We start from the raw sequence: 27,498 nt of genomic DNA, 5'->3' as shown, positions 1-27,498 counted from the left end.
ACTAGAGATGTGGTTTTCAAAGGAAAGATTACCATCAAATAGCACACCTAGGTTCCTAACTGATGACGAAGAATTGACAGAACAGCCATCAAGTATTAGACAGTGTTTTAGGTTATTACACGCTGAGGTTTTAGGCCCAATAACTAACACCTCTGTTTTTTCAGAATTTAGCAGTAAGAAATTACTTGTCATCCAATTTTTTAACTCAACTACACAATCCATTAGTTTTTCAAATTGGTACGTTTCGCCAGGCCGCGAAGAAATATAGAGCTGGGTATCATCAGCATAGCAGTGAAAGCTAACACCATATTTCCTGATGATATCACCCAAGGGTAACATGTAAAGCGTAAAGAGTAACGGCCCTAGTACTGAGCCTTGTGGTACTCCATACTGCACTTGAGATCGATATGATACCTCATCATTTACTGCCACGAATTGATGGCGGTCAGATAGATACGATTTGAACCATGCCAATGCACTACCACTAATGCCAACATAATTCTCAAGTCTATTCAAGAGAATGTTGTGGTCAACAGTATCAAACGCAGCACTAAGATCCAGTAGCACTAACAGAGAGATACAACCACGATCGGATGATAAGAGTAGATCATTTGTAACTCTAATAAGAGCAGTCTCAGTACTATGGTACGGTCTAAAACCTGACTGAAAATCCTCACAGATATCATATTTCTGTAGGAAGGAAGATAACTGTGAGGATACAACCTTTTCTAATATCTTTGACAGAAATGGGAGATTCGAGATAGGTCTGTAATTAGTTAATTCGTTGGGGTCAAGTTGTGGTTTTTTAATTAGAGGCTTAATAGCAGCCAGTTTGAAGGTTTTGGGGACATATCCTAATGACAGTGATGAATTAATAATATTTAGCAGAGGATCTATGAGATCTGGAAGCATCTCTTTTAGTAGCCTAGATGGAATAGGGTCTAGCATACAAGTTGTTGGTTTAGATGATTTAACAAGTTTATACAATTCTTCCTGACCTATAGTAGAGAATGAGTTGAATTGTTCCCCAGGAGATCTATAGCGCACTATCTGATGCAACACTGTAATTGACGGCTGCATAGTGACAATTTTGTCTCTAATTGTATCGATCTTAGAAGTAAAGTAGTTCATAAAGTCATTACTGCTATGCTGATGGGCATAGTCAGTGCCTGTTGGTTCTTTATTTTTTGTTAACTTAGCCACTGTATTGAATAAATACCTAGGGTTATGTTTGTTTTCTTCTAAAAGAGTCGAAAAGTAGTCAGATCTGGCCGATTTTAACGCTTTTCTGTACGATAGGGTACATTCCCGCCAAGCAGTACGAAAAACCTCTAATTTTGTTTTCCTCCAGCTGCGCTCCATTTTCCGGGCTGCTCTCTTTAGGGCGCGAGTGTGCTCGTTATACCACGGGGTCGGACTATTTTCCTTAATCTTCCTTAGGCGCAGAGGAGCGACCGTATCTAGAGTCCTGGAAAAAGAGAGAGTCAATAGTTTCTGTTACTTCATCAAGTTTTTCTGAGCTATTGGACATGCTGAAGAATTCAGATAAGTCAGGAAGATTACTTAGAAAGCAATCTTTTGTAGTAGAAGTGATGGTTCTACCATACTTATAATAAGGAGTTGAATTTACAGTTTTAGTCATCTGGAGAATACACGAGACTAGATAATGATCAGAGATATCATCACTTTGCTGCAGAATCTCAACGGCATTGACATCAATTCCATGTGACAGTATTAAGTCTAGAGTATGATTTCGACAATGAGTGGGACCTGACACGTGTTGTCTAACTCCAATAGAATTTAGAATGTCTGTAAATGCAGCTGCCAGCGCATCATTTTCAATATCAACATGGATGTTAAAGTCACCTACTATTAAGACCTTATCTGTAGCCAACACCAGCTCAGATATAAAATCAGCAAATTCTTGAAGAAAATCTGTATGGTGCCCTGGTGGCCTGTATACAGTAGCAAGTACAAACGTCATAGGGGATTTATCATTAACAATTGTTTCTCTGGATAATGTTATATGAAGCACCATTACTTCAAATGAGTTATACTTGAAATCCGCTCTCTGTGAAACACTAAAAATATTGCTATAAATTGTAGAAACACCTCCCCCTTTACCTTTTAGACGTGGCTCATGTTTATAACAGTAATCATGAGGAGTAGACTCGTTTAAGATAATGTAATCATCTGATTTTAGCCAGGTTTCTGTCAAACATAGCACATCTAGATTATGATCAATGATCATATCATTTACAAAAAGCGCTTTTGTAGAGAGGGACCTGATATTCAAAAGGCCAAGTTTTATCATTTGTTTCTCTGTATTATGTAAGTTTTTTATTTGTTGAACGTTGATTAGATTGTTACTCTTAAATTGGTTTGGACGTCTTTTGTATTGTCTAGCTCGGGGAACAGACACAGTCTCTATAGCATGATATCTAGGTGTAAGGGTCTCTATGTGCTGAGAATTAACTGATTCTGGTGACGTGAGGCGGCTAGCAGACGGTCGGATTAGCCAGTCTGTCTGCTTCCTGACCTGGGCCCCAGTTAGTCAAGTGCAAACTCTAAGACTATATGCCATATTACTAGAGAGAAGAGCAGCACCACCCCTGGAGGGATGAAGACCATCTCTTTTCAACAGGTCAGGTCTGCCCCAAAAACTTGTCCAATTGTCTATGAAACCTATGTTATTCTGCGGGCACCACTTAGACATCCAGCCATTTAGTGACGACAGTCTGCTATGTATCTCGTCACCACGATACGCAGGGAGGGGGCCAGAGCAAATTACAGTGTCTGACATCATACTTGCAAGTTCACACACCTCTTTAACATTATTTTTAGTGATCTCCGACTGGCGAAGTCGAACATCATTTGTGCCGACGTGAATAACGATCTTACTGAATTTACGTTTAGCATTAGCCAGCACTTTTAAATTTGCCAAGATGTCAGGCGCTCTGGCTCCCGGTAAACACTGGACTATGGTGGCTGGTGTCTCTATTTTCACGTTCCGTACAATAGAATCGCCAATAACTAGAGCACTTTGATCAGGTTTCTCAGTGGGTGCGTCACTGAGTGGGGAGAACCTGTTTGATGTTCTGATCGGAACGGAAGAGCGGTGTTTTGACCCGCGACTATGCCGTCTCACAGTCACCCAGTTGCCCTGCTGCAAAGGCGAAGTTACCGGAACCGAACAATGTACGGGACTTCCTAAGCTAGTCGCATCCAAAGCCGTATCTAATGCCCTCACATTCTTACTATCCTCGATTAAAGTTTGGATGCGTGTCTCTAGTTCTGAAATCTTCTCTGTCAGCCTAACTATTTCCCTGCATTTATCACATGTGAATCCCTCGCTGCCGACAGAGATTGATAAACTATACATATGACAGGTGATGCAGGTTACCAGGAAAGGAGAAGAAGCCATTACTCACCGTAGATGTAGAATGATTTCAACTCACCACTGTTGTCTGATGAACTTGTGTAGAAAAAGGCGTAGAAAAAAATTAAAAGTGAATGGCAAGCTAACCGGCTAACACACTACAAACACGCTGCACTCGCGGTTGTAGAATAAAAACGAGCGATCAACGAGAGCGAGGGAAGAAAGGAAAGCGGTAGTAGACGTGAATAGAGACGTGAGTGGGAACGCAAATGGCAGGCTAACCGGCAAACGGAATGCTAACACACAGCGCAGCGTTGCACTGGCGGTTATAGATTAAAAGCGAGCGATCGGATTAGTTTGATGGATAATAACAGAAATCTGGTGGGGAAAAAAAAAAAAAAAGCTATATTTTATCACTTTAAACAACAGAAAGTAATAGTAAAATAGAGATTTCCTCAGAGGAATAAAACTCTAGGGAGCTACAAAGGCACACCACTCTGCAACAGGAGACCGGATGTCTTTCAGACCTTTCCACACTGATGCAGGGGCATTGCAAAAGAACAGATTTTCCAACTTTTTAGCATAGCTCCTCTTAGCCACTCTAATCTCCTTCTTCAGTGTGTTTCTGGCCTCATTGTACAAGACTCTGTTCCCATTCCTGTAGGTATCCTCTTTGGCCTGACAAAGCTATCCGAGTTTTGCTGTAAACCATGGCTTATTATTGTTAAATGTTAAATAAGTCCTGGTAGGACTGGTAGGATGGATGTTACAGAATCCGTGAGCTCACCCAGATCATTGGCAGCAAGTTCAAAAACACTCAGTGCCAATAAGTACAGTTGAAACGGGCTTGTAATGCTCTGTTTCATTGGACCAACTCTTTACAGTCTTTACTACAGGCTTAGCAGATTTAAGTTTTTGTCTGTATGGTGGTAAAAGATGAACCAGGCAGTGATTACAGTATCCAAAAACTGTCTGTGGAACAGAGTGATAGGTGTGCTTTATTGTTGTATAACAGTGATCCAATATATTAATGTCTCTGGTAGAACATGTAACATACTGTCTGTTTTGGCAGTTCACAGGAGAGATTTGCTATATTAAAGACACTGAGAATGATTATAACAGAGTCTGGGTGTTGTTGCTCTGTGTCTGTGATTTGATCAGCAAGTTTTTGTAAAGCTGAGCTCATATGCGCTTGCGGTGGAATGTAAACACTTACGAGAATGAACGAGGAAAACTCCCACAGTAAGCAGAAAGGCTTACAGTTAATGAAGAAAGCTTCTAGGTCAGGTCAGCTGGAAGTCAGGCAGATGTAGCGCAATGTCTGGAATGGCGTCATTCAGCCAGGTTTCCATGAAACACAGAGCAGCAGAGTTTGAAAAATCATTTTCTGGGAGTGCAGAAGAAGTTTGTCTGTTTTATTGGGTAGAGAGCAGAGAATCGCCAGATGAATGCCAGGCAGCTGCTTCATGAGCACACTGGCTTGCTTCCCACGTTTGCATGTCCTAAAGTGTTTGATCAGCGCTGCTGCTGCTCCGCCAACTACAGTGTTCAGCAAAAAGTCCAAATAATTGAGAACCGGTGGAAAATTGTGTGGCGTGTTCTGCTGAATGATCGTCAGATCATCCCTGGTAAAACTGATTGTGTTTGAGAAACAAAAAACAGGAAAAACTAACAAAAATAGTACAACAACTGGAGAGCCAAAGATTGAGGTGGCCGTCTGTGTCTTGATTTAAATTTGAAGAGTTTATACAATTCTTCATCTCCTATAATAGAATTTTATCTCTAATAGTATCGATCTTGGAAGTAAAGAAGTTTATAAAGTCATTACTGGTGAGCTGTTGAGAAATGTCTGTGTTGATGCTTTATTTTTTGTTAATTTAGCCAGTGTATTGAATAAATGCCAATTTTTTTTTTTTTTTTTTCTAATGCAAAAACAGGTTTAACATGAAAACAGAAGTCCACACATGTACACAAGAAACAAAAGGCACACACTTAACTTCTCTGCATCTTGATTGACATTTGTCTCATTTGTATTCCATTCACAAACTATACTAAATTTGACAATTTTTCCATCATGTTTTCTGATTTTTTTTGGGTTATTTGTTTTTTACTTGACAAATACATTACAATGTGTCATATATAATCTTACCACAGTATCTCCAGTTTGCAGCGAGGATTTTGTAGTACATCAGAGAGCAGATTTACTGAATCTCCTAGTTTATTCCCAGACAGACTCAGTTGTCTCAGGTATGAGGGTTTGATCTCAGAGCTGAAGCCAGAGGTGGCACAACCTTCATCTGTGACACCACAAAATCTCAACCTGGAGAACAATGACATACTCTTCACTCTCTCAGGTCAGATATGCCATTTATATGAAGGTAAAGCATAAATGGAGAGCTAGCTGATTGAATTTGAGAACTTGTCATTTTATTATTCAGGTATTTGTAAGTTGAAATGTATACTCTCATTCTGATACAATAGAAACCTTCAAATCTTAGCACTTTCATTAGGTTTGCATCACTGAGTGGGGAGAACCTGTTTGATGTTCTGATTGGAACGGAAGAGCGGTGTTTTGACCCACGACTATGCCGTCTCACAGTCACCCAGTTGCCCTGCTGCAAAGGCGAAGTTACCGGAACCGAACAATGTACGGGACTTCCTAAGCTAGTCGCATCCAAAGCCGTATCTAATGCCCTCACATTCTTACTATCCTCGATTAAAGTTTGGATGCGTGTCTCTAGTTCTGAAATCTTCTCTGTCAGCCTAACTATTTCCCTGCATTTATCACATGTGAATCCCTCGCTGCCGACAGAGATTGATAAACTATACATATGACAGGTGATGCAGGTTACCAGGAAAGGAGAAGAAGCCATTACTCACCGTAGATGTAGAATGATTTCAACTCACCACTGTTGTCTGATGAACTTGTGTAGAAAAAGGCGTAGAAAAAAAATTAAAAGTGAATGGCAAGCTAACCGGCTAACACACTACAAACACGCTGCACTCGCGGTTGTAGAATAAAAACGAGCGATCAACGAGAGCGAGGGAAGAAAGGAAAGCGGTAGTAGACGTGAATAGAGACGTGAGTGGGAACGCAAATGGCAGGCTAACCGGCAAACGGAATGCTAACACACAGCGCAGCGTTGCACTGGCGGTTATAGATTAAAAGCGAGCGATCGGATTAGTTTGATGGATAATAACAGAAATCTGGTGGGGAAAAAAAAAAAAGCTATATTTTATCACTTTAAACAACAGAAAGTAATAGTAAAATAGAGATTTCCTCAGAGGAATAAAACTCTAGGGAGCTACAAAGGCACACCACTCTGCAACAGGAGACCGGAACCGGAAGAGACCGGAACCGGAAGTGTCACCAAAGCCAAAGTGTATGTGTAGTCCACTATTTATTATAGTATTTATAGTATGTATAGTCAAATGGTTAACCGTTGTGTAAGTCTGTAATTGCTTTTCTTATTCGTGTACTGTTGTATGTTTACATTGCTTAACTTGTATGTAGCACCGTGGTCCTTTGAGACACGACATCTCATTCTACTATATGCCCACACATGTAGCAGAATGACAATAAAGCTCGACTTGACTTGAATATACAGTAAAACTCATTCAGGTCTTCAGCAAGTTGTTGTTCGCCTCAGTGCTGGGGGATGGTGTTTTGTAGTTGGTGATGTCTTTCAGACCTTTCCACACTGATGCAGGGGCATTGCAAAAGAACAGATTTTCCAACTTTTTAGCATAGCTCCTCTTAGCCACTCTAATCTCCTTCTTCAGTGTGTTTCTGGCCTCATTGTACAAGACTCTGTTCCCATTCCTGTAGGTATCCTCTTTGGCCTGACAAAGCTATCCGAGTTTTGCTGTAAACCATGGCTTATTATTGTTAAATGTTAAATAAGTCCTGGTAGGACTGGTAGGATGGATGTTACAGAATCCGTGAGCTCACCCAGATCATTGGCAGCAAGTTCAAAAACACTCAGTGCCAATAAGTACAGTTGAAACGGGCTTGTAATGCTCTGTTTCATTGGACCAACTCTTTACAGTCTTTACTACAGGCTTAGCAGATTTAAGTTTTTGTCTGTATGGTGGTAAAAGATGAACCAGGCAGTGATTACAGTATCCAAAAACTGTCTGTGGAACAGAGTGATAGGTGTGCTTTATTGTTGTATAACAGTGATCCAATATATTAATGTCTCTGGTAGAACATGTAACATACTGTCTGTTTTGGCAGTTCACAGGAGAGATTTGCTATATTAAAGACACTGAGAATGATTATAACAGAGTCTGGGTGTTGTTGCTCTGTGTCTGTGATTTGATCAGCAAGTTTTTGTAAAGCTGAGCTCATATGCGCTTGCGGTGGAATGTAAACACTTACGAGAATGAACGAGGAAAACTCCCACAGTAAGCAGAAAGGCTTACAGTTAATGAAGAAAGCTTCTAGGTCAGGTCAGCTGGAAGTCAGGCAGATGTAGCGCAATGTCTGGAATGGCGTCATTCAGCCAGGTTTCCATGAAACACAGAGCAGCAGAGTTTGAAAAATCATTTTCTGGGAGTGCAGAAGAAGTTTGTCTGTTTTATTGGGTAGAGAGCAGAGAATCGCCAGATGAATGCCAGGCAGCTGCTTCATGAGCACACTGGCTTGCTTCCCACGTTTGCATGTCCTAAAGTGTTTGATCAGCGCTGCTGCTCCGCCAACTACAGTGTTCAGCAAAAAGTCCAAATAATTGAGAACCGGTGGAAAATTGTGTGGCGTGTTCTGCTGAATGATCGTCAGATCATCCCTGGTAAAACTGATTGTGTTTGAGAAACAAAAAACAGGAAAAACTAACAAAAATAGTACAACAACTGGAGAGCCAAAGATTGAGGTGGCCGTCTGTGTCTTGATTTAAATTTGAAGAGTTTATACAATTCTTCATCTCCTATAATAGAATTTTATCTCTAATAGTATCGATCTTGGAAGTAAAGAAGTTTATAAAGTCATTACTGGTGAGCTGTTGAGAAATGTCTGTGTTGATGCTTTATTTTTTGTTAATTTAGCCAGTGTATTGAATAAATGCCTGTTTTTTTTTGTTTTTTTTTGCTAATGCAAAAACAGGTTTAACATGAAAACAGAAGTCCACACATGTACACAAGAAACAAAAGGCACACACTTAACTTCTCTGCATCTTGATTGACATTTGTCTCATTTGTATTCCATTCACAAACTATACTAAATTTGACAATTTTTCCATCATGTTTTCTGACTTTTTTTGGGTTATTTGTTTTTTACTTGACAAATACATTACAATGTGTCATATATAATCTTACCACAGTATCTCCAGTTTGCAGCGAGGATTTTGTAGTACATCAGAGAGCAGATTTACTGAATCTCCTAGTTTATTCCCAGACAGACTCAGTTGTCTCAGGTATGAGGGGTTTGATCTCAGAGCTGAAGCCAGAGCAGCACAACCTTCATCTGTGACACCACAAAATCTCAACCTGTAGAGAACAATGACATACTCTTCACTCTCTCAGGTCAGATCAGATCAGTTTATATGAAGGTAAAGCATAAATGGAGAGCTAGCTGATTGAATTTGAGAACTTGTCATGCTATTATTCATATTTGTAAGTTGAAATGTATACTCTCAGCTCTGATGTGGAAACCTTCAAATCTTAGCACTTTGACTTTTGCTAGTCCTTTTGGAATATTCCTGTTGTAAAACACTTGTGCGCTTGTAAATGCAGATGCTTGAGAGCAGAACTGGGGTTGGGGCTGGGGTGAAAATGAACCCATTTTATTGGTTGATGCCTGACTAGGGGAGTGCCATATATAACTTCTGTGATAATATCGTAATTGTTGTTTTAATGATGTGCGATTTGACATTGAGTATTTTGCAAAAACCTACGGAGTGCACACACGCATTACGAGAAGTCCGTGAGTGCGCATTCTTTCACTGCATGATTCAGTCTCATCTAGAATTATCACAAAATTCAAGATATAAGGACAGAAAAATGCATATATTTTTAGCATTTACATATTAAATGATATATAAATACAATATTCTGATCCTGAGGCTTACTTCATTGAAGAATAGGGTGGATACTCTGGGGCGTGTTTGTATTGGGAGGAGACATCACTCACAGATTATTATTATTAGTGTTTGCATTGCGTGCCCAGCCACAAAACAGCACCTTGTTCAGCCAGATGTACAGCCTCGAGTCCGCCGCTAAAAATGAGTCAGCGGACACTTGTTGACAATGTGCTGCATGGTTTCTGGTTCCCCACAGCTAAAGTTTGGATTGGTGGCTTGGCCCCACCGGACAAGGTTGACTGCACATTGACCTTGTCCTGTCCGGAATCGGTTTAGCATTGACTAGTGTCATCGAGAAATGTAAAAAACAGGAGGACAAATTGATGGCTCAGCTACGAGGGAGTAGTTCACAACATCAGCTGCTGCCCACTCGTCACTCCATGCAAAATTAGCTGTCATATCCTCTGGCGATGGGTCCAGCCAGGTTTTCTTGATGACAGGTGGACAGCTGAATGCAGTGTGATGTCCATGTTGAGTGGCAACTTGTCATTCGCTTGGACTTTATTCAGGAGCTTGGCAGTGGCCTCCTTTTATTGGAGATGTGGTGGTGGTATGCTGCTGAGGACTGGCAGCCTTGGTAAAGGAGTGGAATGTAGGGTTCCAGTGATTATGCACATAGACGTATTTAGCTGAACGTCTACAAGCTTGGTGTGGGATGATCTGGACCAGAAAGGTGCAAGTACTCTGCTGTTGAATAACACAGAACAAGTGCAGTGGTCTTGAGTGTCTGGGCCCTTGCACCTCAACTTGTGCTGGCGAGTTTGTGAAGTAGATTATTTCAAGAACTGACTATGGCTGCTGTCTTCTTCAGATGACTATGATATGTCAATGATCAGTCAAGGGTAACGCCAAGAACACACAGATGACTGTGCCGAACGCTTTGATCAATGACCTGAAAGGGACCAGATATTTTTTTATTACGTCCTGATATGGAAAACCATGGAATTTATTATAATTAATTATTATAATTTTATTTATTATAATATATTAATTATGAATGAGGGAACAGGATGTGTGCACTTCTACCACGGCAACGCAGAGGAAATAATGTGCTATAACGATGAAAGTTGTGTCTGTGTATCTCACTCTGCAAACAGTGAAGTTTAGTTATTAAAAATTTTTGAAGTAAGTAGTTTAATAAGTAATAAGAGTAAATAAGTAGTTTGCTGAAGAACTACTCAAGTTACTGCGTTACAAAGTACTTTAGTATAATTTTTTTATTTTTATTTTTACCCAAATATGAGCATTGTGAAGTATTAAATACTCTTATGTAATGTCTGTTAGTGAGACTCACTATACAACTATAAAGGAAATCTATTATATGGTCAAATGCATCCGATATCACTACAGCTGAATAGCACGAAAGCCTATATTTATAAAGCACTAAGCTATTTTGGAGCAAAACATAATAGGGCACATGCATTTTCCTTCTCAACTGTTTACGCTCACTTAAAACATAACTGACTGGATATTTTGACATATTTTTGTGTGTATTTGTCCTTTCAAGTGCAAAAAGACATATCGCCCAGCGACCTGGAGCACAGTGCAGAAGCCTTCTTTATCTTTTAGTCAAATGCACATAAAAATTGCATGCATGTTGTTTTTAATGTTCAAGCTATTTTAGCTTTGTTTGCTTCATAATTTTAGTTTAAAATTGCACTGTTAAAGAGGGTGAGCTTTAGCAATTTACCGGAACTGTGCATGCATTTTAGAAACGTACAGTTCTTGCTCCATCCATGCAATAATTGCATCCTCCATCAACCAGTCAACCAAATTTTCTATTTACTTCAACTTCTGAGTGCTCTGGTAATATTAGTGGTACGACCTGCTTCAGGAGGTGTCAAAATTACAATTTAAAATCAGAGCATCACTTACATTCACTAAAATACTGAAATGTTACCCACAGCTACTAATTCAAAATGCCAATGCTAGTGACTATCAAAGCAAAACACAGTTTGAACGGTCCACCCCTACCAGCTGAACTGGAGATTTTGCTTGGTTTTAAACCCGAGTCAGACCTGTCTAGCCTGAAGCGCTGGGCTCCACCCCAGTAGTTTGAAAAGTGCCTATCAAATGTCAACTCGCCCTGTTTCTCCATTGGCACTTGCCACTTTTGTACTTTTGATGAAAAATAAATGAAAAAAAATAAACTTTTTTTTTTTTTTTTTAACTCAAGTAAAAGTAAAACTACCAAAATTTAATTATACTCAAGGAAGTACAAAAATTGAAAAATGTACTCCAGTAATGTCAGTGGTGTATAAATTACCTGAAAGCCTTCCTTAAGTAAAAGATATCCTACCAGAAATTGACTTTGGTAGAAGTTGAAGTTACCATTTAGAATATTACTTAAAAGTCTTAAAGTATGTGATATTTATTATAAAAATATATATATCTTAAATCTTAAACATGCTTAAGTATTCAAAAAAGTAAAAGTACAAGTAAATGCAAAATGGAAAAGCAGCAAACAAATAAATATAAAATGTTCATACACAGCTTGAGTAGCAAGCTTGTGTTCAGTTTTAAGTCTTTCTTCCATTTCATATTTTTTTGGGTAAGAATGAGAAGCACTTCATCTGGCACTTAGCATCTTTCATTCCAACATAAGAAAACACTTCTGGATTCTGCATCTGAAATAGAATTGAGATGTTTTTGCAGTTTAATGTATCTCAGGGGGGACATGGATGCATTTAACCTGCAGTTACAGATTCATTAATAGACCTAATGTTTTGTTTTTAAAATAAAATGTTGAATACTGATATTTAAAATAACTGAAAATAACTTAAAATAAAAAATCAAAATTAAATTGCTGTGCTGTGATCTTTGTTTGGAACTATTTTTGGTGGCAAAATGGAGCAAAAACAAGTAATGATATATCTAAAATGTAAGTCACTTATTGCTTTACTGAACTTGTATAAAATGAATATTAAATGTATTATGCTGATATCTGCAGACAAACGGTACTCTTTGTGTGATATAGATTAAGCTAACTATATTAAATTATATAGATATAAAAAGGATGGAGAAGCATTTTTGCCATCTACAATTTAGAATACCTGGAAATTTGAGCTTTAACAGACTACTAAATGAAAGTGTTTGCACTCTGTGTGTGATCTGGTCATACAGCCTACTTGATAAGATCGCACTTCATTACAACAACACCTACCATATTATCGCAGAAGATATACTGTATATCACACCTCAGAATCAACTTGAGTGGAAAATGTGCGTGCACTTGTTTGCACATGAGCAATGGTGTTTTTAGGAGTCTGACTTGCAAGCGCCAGACCATCATCAAACCTGCTTTCCTGCAGCGCGTATTCTTCTGACTTCTGACTATTTTGTAATAAGTAACAAATATGCTTTGGGGAAATGTATCAGAGTAAAAGTATACATTATAATTAGGAAATGTAGTGGAGTAAAAGTAAAAGCAGGCTGAAAAAAACTCAAGTAAAGAAATACTCCAAAAAAAAATAATGATTAATAAAAAATAAAAAAAAAGTACTGTATCGAAGTTTTATTACATTAAACCACTGAGTACTGTAATGGAAGTATTTGTAATTAGTTAATTTCCATCTCTAGTTAATTCCTGAAGTAAACATTTGTATTAACTGTTTTGGACTGCTGTCTATGCAGTGCTGTGCTTCTCATCTGGTGTGCAACTACTTTAAATTCTTATTCTGCTCATATTAAATGTGCATCCTTGAAAGTGCACAGTTTTCCAACACACACACACACACACACACACACACATATATATATATATATATGAAGAGTTAAGATGCAAAAGCCTTCAAGTGCAACATGTGTGTGTGTAATATCACACTCGTATTTAACCACTGTAGAGATGTCAGAGCCAGCAGCAAATTTCAGAAAATCTGGAGGTGAGTCTGCTCTTGGCGGGTTCATGAGTGCTGAATGGCTACTGAGTCCCTGAAGCTCACATCGCCGAAAAACATTGAAATAAATTTTCAAACAGACCTTATCTTTATTACCAAACCACCTATTTGAAGTCTAAACAAGCACATTATCACCTAAAAACACTAAAACAGTTTTACTTATAAAATTATAGTGGATTTCGGCATCCGCCATTACAGTTGCTATGAGAAATTCTGCAAGCGGAGTGATCCAAATGTTTAAATGGTTCCCCCGTGTGATATTGAGTGTAATTTCAACTCTCAACAAATCCAAATATTACTATGACAAGTTCTCAAATTCAAATCAGCTAGCTCTCAACTTCTGCTACTCTTTTACCTTCATGTATTTAGCAGTGTATCCATTATTAAAGAGAAAAGACTTAAATCTTAAATCACAAACCTACATGTTTGATGGATCGTTGGATTGAGATGCAAAAGGAGCACAAAGCATGATCATAAATCAAGGTTTATTCAATAAGGATAAATAATATTACCTCGTTGCACCAATTGTCTACATTTTCAATTTAAAAATGTTTTTTCTCACTCAAAATCTGTTTTAAGTAAATTACACAATTACCAGAGTTTTACAGTGTTATTTAGGTCTGTACTCATATGTGTGCAGCAGTGACGTGTGTGATTTTATACAAAACGATTGTTTTAAAAACAGCCAGTGACTCTTTAAAGAAATTGAAATGTTGATTGTGTGTGAAAGTGTGTATTTCAGTGTGACTCTCAGTCCTGCAGTATCATGTTACTGAGGAGCAGCTCATGTGTTCAATTTATAGCTCAATCAGCTGAACTCACAGCAGCACAAAGAGACTGAATAATTCAAAATACTTTACATTTGTTTTATATGTGAGAGTCAAGTATTATCTTACTGCAGTTTCTCCAGTTTACAGCAAGGATCCTCCAGTCCAGCAGACAGCAGCTTGACTCCAGTATCTCCTATTTTATTCCAAGACAGATCCAGGTGTCTCAGGTATGAGGAGTTTGATCTTAGAGGTGAAACCAGAGCAGCACAACCTTCATCTGTGACACCACAATAACTCAACCTGTAGAGAACAATGACACACTCTTCACTCTCTCAGATTTGATCAAGCCAGTTTAGCAGTGAATCCATTAACAAATATAAAGTATAAACTTAAATCACAAATCAACATGTTTGATGGATTATTGGTATGAGATCTAACAAAAAACATGAGCCTCATTTAAAAAAAGATATTATTATTTTTTTGAACAATGTCAGTGGTTTACAATTACAATTAGTTAAATTCCTTTTTTGTGAAGACAATAATTATTGACAAATCCAAATAATTGATTAATATGCCACTTCTCTGACTCTGAACGTTACAGTGTCAGTGATTCTATATAAAACCACTGGCCACTAAATATCTGCAGCACAAGATTTATGAGCATTTAACTTAAATTTTCTGGCTGAACAATTAATGTTTTAACAGTGAAATGGTTGTTCTCAGTAACACTTACTGAACTGAACTGGATTCTTTCATTACAGGCAGAAGCTTCAGAAGAACTTCCATATTTTTAGGCTCATTCTTTGCTTTAACAAATGTATCAAGACGAAACTCATTCAGTTCCTCTTCTGATGTCAACAACACAAAAACCACAGCTGACCACTGAGATGAAGAGAGTTTGGCTTCATGTATTGTTCCAGATTTCAGATACTGTTGTATTTCCTTTACTAGTGAATGATCACCCAGTTCATTCAGACAGTGGAACAGATTGATGGATTTCTCTGGAGAGTCAATGGTCCTGATCTTCTTCTTGATGTACTCAGCTGTTTTCTCATTGTCAGAGCTGCTTGTTTTCAGCGTCATTATTCGTCGTAGGAGAATCTGATGAGACTCCACTGACAAACCCAAAAGGAACCGCAGGAAAATATCCAGATATCCATTTTTACTCTTTAGAGCCTCATCCACAGCTCTCTGATGCAGTTCAGACAACGAATTATTCTGAAACCAATTAAAAACTTTAGAAAGTGGTCTTTGTTTAGCAATTTGGTCAATCACATTTCTGTTGTTGTTTGTCCAGGAGAGGTGCACATATAGAGATGTTCATGAATGCTCAGATGAATGAAGCAGAAGACTTTCCCCTGATACAAGCCAAACTCCTCTCTGAAGATCTGAGTGCACAATCCTGAGTACACTGATGCTTCTGTCACATCAATGCCACACTCTCTCAGGTCTTCCTCATAGAAGATCAGGTTGCCTTTCATAAGCTGCTGAAAAGCTACTTTCCCCAGTTTCAGGATCATGTTTTCATTTGTCACCTTCTTCTCATAGTCCTTCTCACATTTTATGTTGGTCTGAAGGATCAGGAAGTGTGTGTACATTTGAGTGAGAGTCTTGGGAATCTCTCCACTCTCTGCTCGACTCAACATCTTCTCTAGAACAGCGGCTGAGATCCAGCAGAACACTGGGATGTGGCACATGATGTAGAGGCTCCTTGATGACTTCAGGTGTGAGATGATTGTATTGGCCAGACTCCGATCACTGATTCTCTTCCTGAAGTATTCCTCCTTCTGTGGCTCATTGAAGCCTCGTACCTCTGTCACTCGATGGACGCAATCAGAGGGGACGAGATCAGCTGCTGCTGGTCTGGAGGTGATCCAGATGAGAGCAGAGGGAAGCAGATTCCCCACAATGAGGTTCATAAGCAGCACATCCACTGAGTCTGATTCACTTACATCACACAACCTCACATCACTCTCAAAATGCAGAGACAGGCGACACTCATCCAGACCATCAAAGATGAACAACATTTTATATTTGTCACTGGATATTTCCATTTCTTTAGTTTCAGGGATAAAGACATGAAGAAGATCTAAAAGACTGAGTGTTTTGTCTTTCATCAGATTGATTTCTCTGAAAGGAAGTGGAAATATGAGCTGGACGTCCTGATTCTCTTTCCCTTCAGCCCAGTCCAGGATGAACTTCTGCACAGAGACTGTTTTTCCAATGTCAGCGACTCCCTTTGTCAGCACAGTTCTGATGGCTTTGTCTTGTCCAGGCAAAGGTCTAAAGATGTCATTGCATTTGATGGCTGTTTCCTCTGTTGCTGCTCTTCTAGATTGTGTCTCAATCTGTCTCACCTCATGCTCATTACTGATCTGTCCACTCTGACTCTCTGTGATGTAGAGCTCTGTGTAGATCTCATTCAGGAGTGTTGGGTTTCCCTGTGTCGCTGTTCCCTCATACAGATGCTCAAACTTCTTCATCAGATATGATCGAAATGTGTTGAAGACTTCATGCCTGTAAAAACAAAATACTGTATTACTGAATAAGCTAATGAGCACAGTGTCTTTTATGTGTTCTGTATCATAACTAAACATCCTTTTACAGAAATATTAGACCTGAGATCAGTCTTTGTACTCTCATAATGTAACGGCTGATTCACAGACACAGTCACTCCTCATAGACACACAGCTGGACTCTGCTTCTGATCTCTTCTGCTGAACTGAACTATAACAAAGATAGATTTAAGTTAATCCTTTGAATGACCATATTCAACGAAGTATAGGTACATCTCAAATTAGAATGTTGTGGAAAAGTTAATTTATTTCAGGAATTCAACTTAAAAATCTCAACAAATGTGAATACTTCATGAGACCAAAAAAAAAACATTTTTAGTGAATTGTTGGCCTTCTAGAAAGTATACATTTACTGTATATGCACTCAATACTTGGTATGGGCTCCTTTTGCTTTAATTACTGTCTCAATTCGGTGTGGCATGGAGGTGATCAGTCTGTGGCACTGCTGAGGTGATATGGAAGCCCAGGTTTCTTTGACTCATCTGCATTTTTTGGCCTCTTGTTTCTCATTTTCCTCTTACCAATACCTCTTAGATTCTCTAAGGAGTTTAGGTCTGGTCAGTTTCAAGCAGTCAAGCACACCAACACAATGGTAATTTAACCAACTTTTGGTGCTTTTGGCAGTGTGGGCAGGTGCCAAATCCTGCTGGAAAATGAAATCAGCATCTTTAAAAAGCTGGTCAGCAGAAGGAAGCATCAAGTGCTTTAAACTTTCTTGGTAAACGGGCGCAGTGACTTTGGTTTTCAAAAAAAAACACAGTGGACCAACACCAGTAGATGACATTGCACCCCAAATCATCACAGACTGTGGAAACTTAACACTGGACTTCAAGCAACTTGGGCTATGAGCTTCTCCACCCTTCCTCTAGGACCTTGGTTTCCAAATGAAATACAACACTTACTCTTATCTGAAAAGAGGACTTTGGACCACTGGGCAACAGTCAATTTCTTCTTCTCCTTAGCCCAAAACACATCTGACGTTGTCTATGGTTCAGGAGTGGCTTAACAAGAGGAATACAACAACTGCAGCCAAATTCCTTGACACGTCTGTGTGCGGTGGCTCTTGATGCCTTGACCCCAGCCTCAGTCCATTCCTTGTGAAGTTCACCCAAATTCTTAAATTGATTTTCCTTGACAAGCCTCTCAAGGCTGCGGTTCTCTCGGTTGTTTAGTTTTTTCCCCCACACTTTTTCCTTCCACTCAACTTTCTGTTAACATGCTTGGATAAAACTCTGTAAACAGCCAGCTTCTTTGGCAATGAATGTTTGTGGCTTACCCTCCTTGTGAAGGGTGTAAATGATTGTCTTCTGGACAACTGTCAGATCAGCAGTCTTCCCCATGATTGTGTAGCCTAGTGAACCAAACTGAGAGACCATTTTGAAAACTTAGAAAACCTTTGCAGGTGTTTTGAGTTGATTAGCTGATCGGCATGTCACCATATTCTAATTTGTTGAGATAGTGAATTGGTGGGTTTTTGTTAAATGTGAGCCAAAATCATCACAATTTAAAGACTTAAACTACTTCAGTCTGTGTGCACTGAATTTATTTAATACACGAGTTTCACAATTTGAGTTGAATTACTGAAATAAAACTTTCCACAACATTTTAATTTATTTGAGATGCACCTGTATATCTTCATATAACAATCACTTTAAAAAACACTTTAAGATAATTTAATTTAAACAGAACAGAGTGCCTTCACAAATGTTTCTCTGCATTACATTACGCATGTTGAAATATTAGATAAAGAAATTTAAAGAGAACTGTATTTCGATTATATTAAATGACATTGTAAAATAATATTTATATAAAAATGTACCTGAGATCAGACGTTTTATCTCCACTCTTAAAATTTACTGGATGACCTATAGACTCACTCTTCATAGAAACCCAGCTGGGCTCTGGTTCAGATGTCTTCTGTTGAAATAAACTATAACAAAACAGATGTAATTCTTTATGATGTTAATACTTCTCTTTCAAAGTCTTTAATTATTTTTCATCATAAACACGCCATGAAAAGTTTTTTTTTTTTTTTTTTTAAATAAATAAAATCTTCATTTTAACTTACAAACCTCCAGACACAAAAACACCATGGAGACTTCCATCTACCATCATTCAAGGTGATTTAATACAGTGTTTATTCAAAGTACCTGTATTCTGGAGAAAAATCTTCATCTCTGGATGTTTGTGTGTAATCCATGATGAAGCAGAATCTGATCTTCAGCACTGACTATCTAATCTCTGAATGGATCACACAATTTACACACAATTTACAAACACAATTTAGCTGAACGGCGTTCACAATGTTAGTGGTGTGTTAACAAATGCTAAAAATAAACCACAGACAACGCGAAACACCAATCAAACCATACCATTTGCTTGAAAAAGAAAATATTAAAACATACGTCATTTAGAGAAAATATGAATGCCAAAGTCACCTGTAAAACACCTGCGCACTCAGCACTCACCTTATTTACACACAGATTAAAAAAATCCACCGCCTTTCTATGAAGAAGCTTCACGTAAAATCATTCCTATGAAACACTGCACTGATACTCCGTATAGACGGAGGTTCCGTATAGAGTCGATTCTGGCTGTTACCTATGCTCCACGCACCTATGCTTAAGGGAGCTTGTTTAAACTCCACACACAGTGGGGAAACGTGTGTGATATCAAAACATACACGTTTTAGTATACAAAACTATTTTAAAAAGCATTTCACAAAAAAAAAAAAAAAACGTCACAACAACATCCCATAAACACAGAATTTGCATTTGAGGGTCCTTAAATCCTTCACTTATACATGATAAGAATATATTTCACTGACAATAAATAAATGCACGAGCAAAAAGATTAGACATGCCTTTTATGAGAGAGAGGGGAAAAAAAGTATTCCAAGTGGGAACGTTTATTGGAGTTCCATCCTAATGTCAGGGTACGTTAACAGCCCACGGCAACAAAACAGCCAACAATTTACACAACACATTTAACACACGGCTACGTTTACATGCACATTTTTTATTCAATCGGACTGAATTAATTCCGATTGATGAATCTGAATGTACGTTAGTGTTTACATGAACACTAAATAAAGTGATCGGGTTGATGTGCGCGTTTATGTCACAAGCTTCAAATCGGAATTGATTTTTTTTTTTTTTTTATAACATGCGCACACTGTACAAATATAGAGTCTCACTGTTTGCACAGAATAACCACTCTCATATACTGGTTCTTTATTTGTTTTTAATAGTAGATTTAATATTTATCTATTTCTGGACAAATACACATACACCGCTGCCATGCTGCTCATATTTATCACGCAATAAAAATGCCCCTCCTCGCGCCCAAAACGGGTTGCCTGTCGATGAGAATCCGAAACAACTGGTAGGAGGTTGTCCTGCTCCACTGCATAGTAGCCGAGTGAAACGAGGGTTTTATAATGACAGGACACGAATTTATACAACACTTTATTACTTTATTTAAAACGAAGAACCGCTTGTTCCGCGCGTCCCGCATTACGCTGTTTCTGCGTTGAAAAGTGGATACATTTGAAAAGGCTGTTTTCGCGTCATGCACTCAATATATATATATATATATATATATATATATATATATATATATATATATATATATATACACACATACATACACAGTTGCAATCAAAATTATTCAACCCCCTTGATCTGCAAGACATTTTGATCCAGAGAACAAAATTTTGTGAAAACAATTCACCAAAGGCGTCAGTACACTATTGGAGAAAGTTTGTCATTACACATTTGAATAATTCTGAGAACGTAAGTAAGTAAGTAAGTAATGTAACAAAAAAAAAAAAAAAAATCAAATTGGCTCTAAAGGTTCATCTTCAAAATTATTCAACCCCCAAAAGTAAAATTTGGTGCAGAATTTTTTATTCTTTAAAACCACCAATAATCGCTGCTTGAAAGTGCTTGGAAGCTTCTGTCTCCTCTCTACTGCAATCTTGGCCCATTCCTTGTGTAGCGGTTGTCCCTCTGCGCTGTGTAATTATTTTTTTTTTTTAGGTGTATAAATAAAGGACTGTCCACACAAAGCTGGGTTTTGTGGCGGGTGATTTAATTTCAGTACCTGTATTCGTAAACACAAAACAAAAACAGGCACTATCAGCGTTGCTTGTTCTGCATTGCCTCTCTCCACTTATAGCATCGCCGGAAAGAGGACACTCCAGTTCAACATTTACACATTTACAACACACATTTACATTATATACAATGATATTATAATAATAGTATAATAGTATATATAGTACAATAATATAATAGTATAAACAATAATAGCAATAATATTTAACAATGATAATATTAAGTGAAGTTCGTATGCATTTTTGTACATTCATACCAGAAATACAGTGTTTAAAATATCAATTAACATACCTGTATTCGTAAACACAAAACAAAAACAGGCACTATCAGCGTTGCTTGTTCTGCATTGCCTGTTAACCACAAAATGCATGTTAAATGTACCAGGTAGTTAATCATTAAAACACATATCATTTTCACTTTTTAATACTAGATTCGTTATCTTCATATAATATAATACATCTCATTAAACACATATACATATATCTCTTTATATATATCTTCATATCATAACCGCAATATTAGCCGTGCATCTCTCGCACGTTTTGCACGCACGCCGCCGCCATTTTGCATAGTTCGCTGTTCACCCGATAATTAAACTCAAAAACTTATTTTAACACACTGATAACTCCAACAAACAGTTCGACATAACATCAGCTTGAATACTTTCTCATATTTGATCGTTTAAACATGAAGTGAACACTTATGAAACATCCTATAATATGAAATGAACAGAGTTCGTGAGATCGTACCTCTCTCCACTTATAGCATCGCCGGAAAGAGGACGAACCTAGATTGCACCGCAATTTTCTTCTCTCACCTACGTATGACGTCAGCCGATACTGTGATTACTACCTTAATAAGAGCTCACAATTGTCTTTCAAAATAAAATACCCCATTACCAATAATATATAACGAATAAAATAAAATATTATAAACAAATAAAATGAATAATCTGGTGTAACAACATATCTCTGCTACACTTGCCTGAAAAAGCTTTCAGATCACTGATAATCTTTGGTTTTCACATTGCCACTGCTTTAATCAAATTCAACCAAATATTTTCAATGAGAATTAAATCTGGAGACTGAACAGGCCACTCAAGAACATTCTATGACTGATTCCTGAACCAAGCATAAGTAGATTTTGATGTATACTTTAGGATGATTGTCCTACAGGAAAGTCCATTGATCATCAGCTTCAGTCATTGCACCAAAAGCATCACAATTCTTGCCAAAATGGCCTGATACTTCAAAGAATACATGATATCCTTCATACGGTCATGTTTTCCACTTCCTGCTACAGTAAAACAACCCCATAACAGGACTGATCCACCTCAATGTTTGACGATGGAGATGGTGTTCTTCTGCTTATAAGTTTTGTCTTTTTTTGCTCCAGACATGCCGCTGATCCACAGGTCCAAATAGTTCTAGTTTGGTCACATCACTCAATGAAACATTCTTTTATTCCATTCCAGAACTCCACAGGTCTATCCAAATGAATTTTAGCATGTTCAGGTTGGCCTTTTTGTTCTTTTTGGTATTCGGCAAGATGCCCCAACATGAAGACCATACTTGTCTAGTGTTCTTTTCATACACTGCTTTGAAATGTTTTTCCTCATTTCATTGTGTCATATTGCAAGTCTTTGGCTGTACATTGCTGGTTTTTCTCAGTTGCTCTGATCAAACATTTTATGATATTGTGCTTTTTTTGTTCAACTCCCTCAATGGTTTTCTGGTACAACACACTTCAAACTAAGGAATAAGGCTGCCAGATGCGTCTCTAGGAACTTTTAATGTCTTGGAAATCTTAATGTAGCCTTAGACTTTCTAATAAAATAAGACAATTTCTTCTCTATAGTTTTTGTGAGAGCTCTGTTGACTGTGTCATACTAGCAACTCAACTTCAGCACATGCATGGGCTAACGTTTGTGTCACACCCCAAGCTAATTCTGTTTTTTAATAAAGTTTATAAAGGCCTAATTGTGTTTTAAGACAATTTTGTTCCCTACCATAAAAAATAAGTGACTTAAAACGGCAATGTTGAACAGGGGTTGAATAATTATGACACAGGTGTGATATTAAAAAATCCTATAACTCAAAAACATTACATTCTATATTGACATTATAACATTTAATATGCCATTAAACTGTTGTAGATGCAATTTTTATAAAGTCCTGGATATTCAGAAAAGCTTGTATTTGTAAAGTACTGCAGTCTCTGGGGGTCTCTGTATTTAATGTGAATTTTATAAAAACACTAAGTTAATTACAACACTTCCATTGTACAGAAAAAGCAAATAACATTTACAGTCAGTCTAGCCAGAGTTCAAGCAAAACTCTCAAAATCTCCGATTAAAATCACTGAAGCTGTTTACCCCGTGAAATTAATATCTTACTTACATTCGTACGCACATCTACACTTGAAAATGAGAAAATTCGCCAGAGAATTCAGTCAGCGAGTGAGTGAACAAAAGTGCTTTTTGATGACTAATCTGAACACCTCTGATTGGTCATTGCATTCATAAAGTCAACTTATGAAACTGGTGTGATTAGTTATAATGCGCAGCGCTGTCGAAACGCGAGCGCAGATTTGAATTTAGCAGCTGAGCTGATGTGCCGCACGCACTGAACGTTCTAATAAAGCCTGTGTGATTGTATCAAATAAAAGATTATATTCGGCTATTTTTTTGTCTTTTGGAAGATGCATTAAAAGTCCACCTTGCTCAAAAATCTGAGGGGGCACGTGCACAATTCAGTCAAACGTATGCTACAAAGTCAGCGCTGTAAAGTTCGAAATAAATAAATAAAATTTTTTATGCTCAGCCAAAACGATATGACCAGAAACAAATAATAGATTCATGAGACATCTGTTAGATATACCCAAAACAAATTGTATGTCATGTTTAATCACTGCAGAGACATATCAGAGCCAGCAGCAAATGTCATACAGACTAGCCGAGCTAAGGCAGCTCTAGGTGGATACATGAGCACTGAGCGCCCGGTGAACGCCTGCAGTGAGTTTAGCAGTATGGTGAGTTTTTGGTACAGTATTATTATGTATTAACCATGCCATCTATACACATATCTCTCTGCCAATCTATTGGTGGCTGGATGTGTAGTTGCACCAGTAGTATGCAACATGCCATTCTGTTTTTTTACCTATTCATCAGAAGTATAGTTAATAATAATAAGTAGTTGCATTGTCAGTCACTATTTGTTCAGGTTATCCATATGTGGAAAACAATCTCTTCAGTCTGGTAATTGTAGCTTGGTAATTTGTAACATACAGAAAAATTCTAACCATTTGGAATAAGAATCCACTACAATCATGAACATATTGTTCAGGAGAGGACAGACAAAATCTATATGCAACCGTCTCCAGCACTCACCTGGAAATTCCCATAGATGAAGAGGGACTTGACTCTGCATTCGTTGTTCTTGTTGACAAATTCCACACTCTTTACAACTTCCTTCCACATCCATATTAATTTTTGGCCACCATACATATGTGTGAGCCAGGGCTTTGATTTTAACGATGCCAGGGTGTCCTGAATGAATTTCATGCAAAACTGCTTTCTGAAATTTGAAGGGTACAATCAGTCGTGTGCCCATAACACACACCCCTGTTCCACTGACAACTCGTCTCTTTTAGAATGGAACACCTTCAAATCCTCGGACACTTTACCTGGCCATCCTTCCATCAGCTTTTGATGGAATTTCTGAACTCCATAAATGATGCTTAATGCTTCTCTCTCAAACTGTGAATATTTCTTTTCAGCAGGGGACAATGTACGCAATGTAGCATACGCGATAGGATGCTCACCATTTGGTTTAAGGTTTTTTATCAGTTGTTCCATAATCCATTGAAAAATAAAAGGGGCCGAACGAATTTCAAATGCCAGATGATTATAGACATAGAGTCCCTTGTGTGTGTTATTTGTTGTATACTTCTTTGAGTCATCATCCAGCAAGACCTGCTGATATGCCTGAGATAAATCGATCTTAGAGAACACCTTCCCTCCACTTAGAGTGGTTAAGACTTCCTCAGTTCGTGGTGGAGGATACACTCCCGTGTTGGCAGCTTGATTAACAGTGAACTTATAGTCTCCACATAAACGAATTGCTGAATCTTTTTTAATCACAGGGACGACTGCAGGAGCCCACTCACTATACGTTACTGGAGATATAAAGTAGCTTTAATATCCTGCAAGTTCCCAATTCATTCTTTAAAACTTCACTGTACTTCTCAAGCACCTCCTGGATAGACCTGGGCTGTCTCGTTTGATTCATGTATTGAATTTCTTTCCAATTCAACTTTATTTTCTAGATCCAATTTCTATCATACAAATTTGGTCCATTCCCTTCCACTACAATCAGCGGTAACTCATGTACTTGATCTTCATATTGCACAGTAGCTGTGAATTGGCCCAAAACTGGAATATTTTCACCTGTGTATATTATTAGCTTTACTTGAGCTCCTTCCAATGGTAAATGGGCGAATGGAAACAAGCCATTATTTTCACACTATTGCTTCTTCACAGATGCACTTCAGGAAGGAGACACCATTTGGGACTTTCCAAACTAAAGCAACTAAATTCATTACGAAGGGCCCTTCCAGAAGTTTGTTGGCAAAGGGAACATGCGATGGTCATGAGAACCTTTTGGAAAACACTTGCAAACACTAGTGTAGATGCAGAGCATTTTAAGACTTTTTACACATTTTGCAGGGGGTAGTCTGTGCCCCCTGCCATCCGAATCCAGAATGTTGATGTTTTTCTCTCACCTATATAACAATTACAGTCCAAATTGGGGTTAAGCCTGCATTTTAAAATCTTTATTTAATTAGTGTCAACATTTTTATTTTTAAACCTTTATTTGATTATGGCAACAGAATATCACACTGTACAATATTTCTATGAATAAATCTGACAGAGACCCCTCCCCTATCAGCCAATCACTGTGGGCATAGTTAGTAAGCATGCTGTCATGCGATGAGGTGAATTTACACTATTAGTTAATAAAATAAATTATTAGGGAATTAAACATTATGACACATTTAACTAATAACAATTGATTGTTTACTTAATCTATGAATCATACAGAATGTTAATTTGTTGTTGATTAAGTAATTATTAATAAATGGTTTAATTCTTCTTTAAGTTTTGTCTTCTACTCAGCCAACAGCAAGAAGGCTCACAAAATAATGAAGAACAGATAAAGAGGAGATGGCTACAACACCAAGTATTGAAAGAATATTAAAATCTAACGGGGAAAAAAAAGAATGTTGCTATTGCTTTTGTCTGTGATCCTTGAATCATATTGTTTTTGTTTATTTGTACATTACCAATAATTTTATAGAAGTATTTTCTCAAGTGTAAACTTGTGCAAGACTCACAGAAGGTAAACCTGCTCTTAACTTTTTCTGATCATAATGAATGTGGATAATTGTATATGAAGGTAGTGGATAACAACAAATGGGATTTAGCATGGTAGCATGGGTCAAAGGCATTTACATGTCCACATCAAAATAAATTTACAAAAGTGATTGTATACATAGATAGCACATTAAAAAAGTCTACTTTTAGGGTTTTAAATACATTTTAAGATAATTAAATGTCAAAATTCGGTTGCAATAATGTTCCATTGTCATTTAATGTAACAATTACATTTCTGTAAACATTCGAACAACATATTTCCTGTACATATTAAAGTATATAAAATACTAAGTGAGCATACAAAATTTTATTGCAATTTAAATGAGTACAAAAAGTCTTACTGACAAATGGGCAAAACCTGTGGCAAAGATTAAAATGCAACATTACAAGTAATTATTATTTGGGGTAACTAAGTAATTAGTCTTTCAATATGTCATAAACTGATTTTTGTTGTAAATATGCCTGACAAGATTGTTTCATGGAATGACATTTTAGTGGGTGTCTTATATAAATCAGGGTAAAAATGTATGATATTTATTTTATTATTTAGAAAAAAAAAAAATTCATTTAATCCTGTATTTTTTCACACAGTTGTGTCCATCTGATTAAATATTTTGGCAGAAAGGTGACCTTTAAAGAGGGAAGGAAAGTAAAGAATGTGAAAGCAAACTCTGGCAGGCTCTGTGAAAATACACACGTCTGTCACAGGCCAGATAAAAAAAAAAAAAAACACATTTAATCATACATGTTTGTTAAAGCTTTATGAAAACAACACAACTCAAACTACATTTACTGAGGTTGAGCAGCAGGATGAGGAAATAAGCTAGAGTTTATTTGGTATGTCTTATATCATTGTTACAGTAATTTCATCTATATAAAGCTATTTCATTTCATATGATGTTGTTGTCATTGTCCTTGTAAATAATAACATGAGCAACAACCAACAGCAAAAACATTAAAAGAAGATACAATACAGCAAAAAGATAATTTTTAAGAACACATTTAAGTTGACACTTGGTGTCACTTGGGCATAAGAAAAAGAAGAGTAGAGTAGTAAGTGTGGGGAGAAGCAAATGTTTTTTTTCTTTTTCTTTCTTTTTTTTTTCTTTTTTGTGGCAACACTGTTTCTACACTTCCACAAATATTGTACAAAACCCCTAATTTCTATAGTAAATAGAGAAAATTGAATTGAATATAAATTGAATATAGACAAATCAGAATGGTTAACAGATTTGATTTGTTTGGCTT

The 27,498-nt window shown here is 37.4% G+C and overlaps 1 pseudogene; it reads right to left on the bottom strand.

Moving 5' to 3' along the window:
- Positions 1-5,524: 5,524 nt before the first annotated feature.
- On the bottom strand, positions 5,525-18,898 carry LOC127171279 (NACHT, LRR and PYD domains-containing protein 3-like; annotated as a pseudogene).
- Positions 18,899-27,498: the final 8,600 nt, after the last annotated feature.

Source organism: Labeo rohita, chromosome 9 (genome assembly GCF_022985175.1).
Source record: "Labeo rohita strain BAU-BD-2019 chromosome 9, IGBB_LRoh.1.0, whole genome shotgun sequence".
Taxonomy (NCBI): Eukaryota; Metazoa; Chordata; class Actinopteri; order Cypriniformes; family Cyprinidae; genus Labeo; species Labeo rohita.
This window is presented reverse-complemented; position numbering and strand designations above follow the sequence as displayed.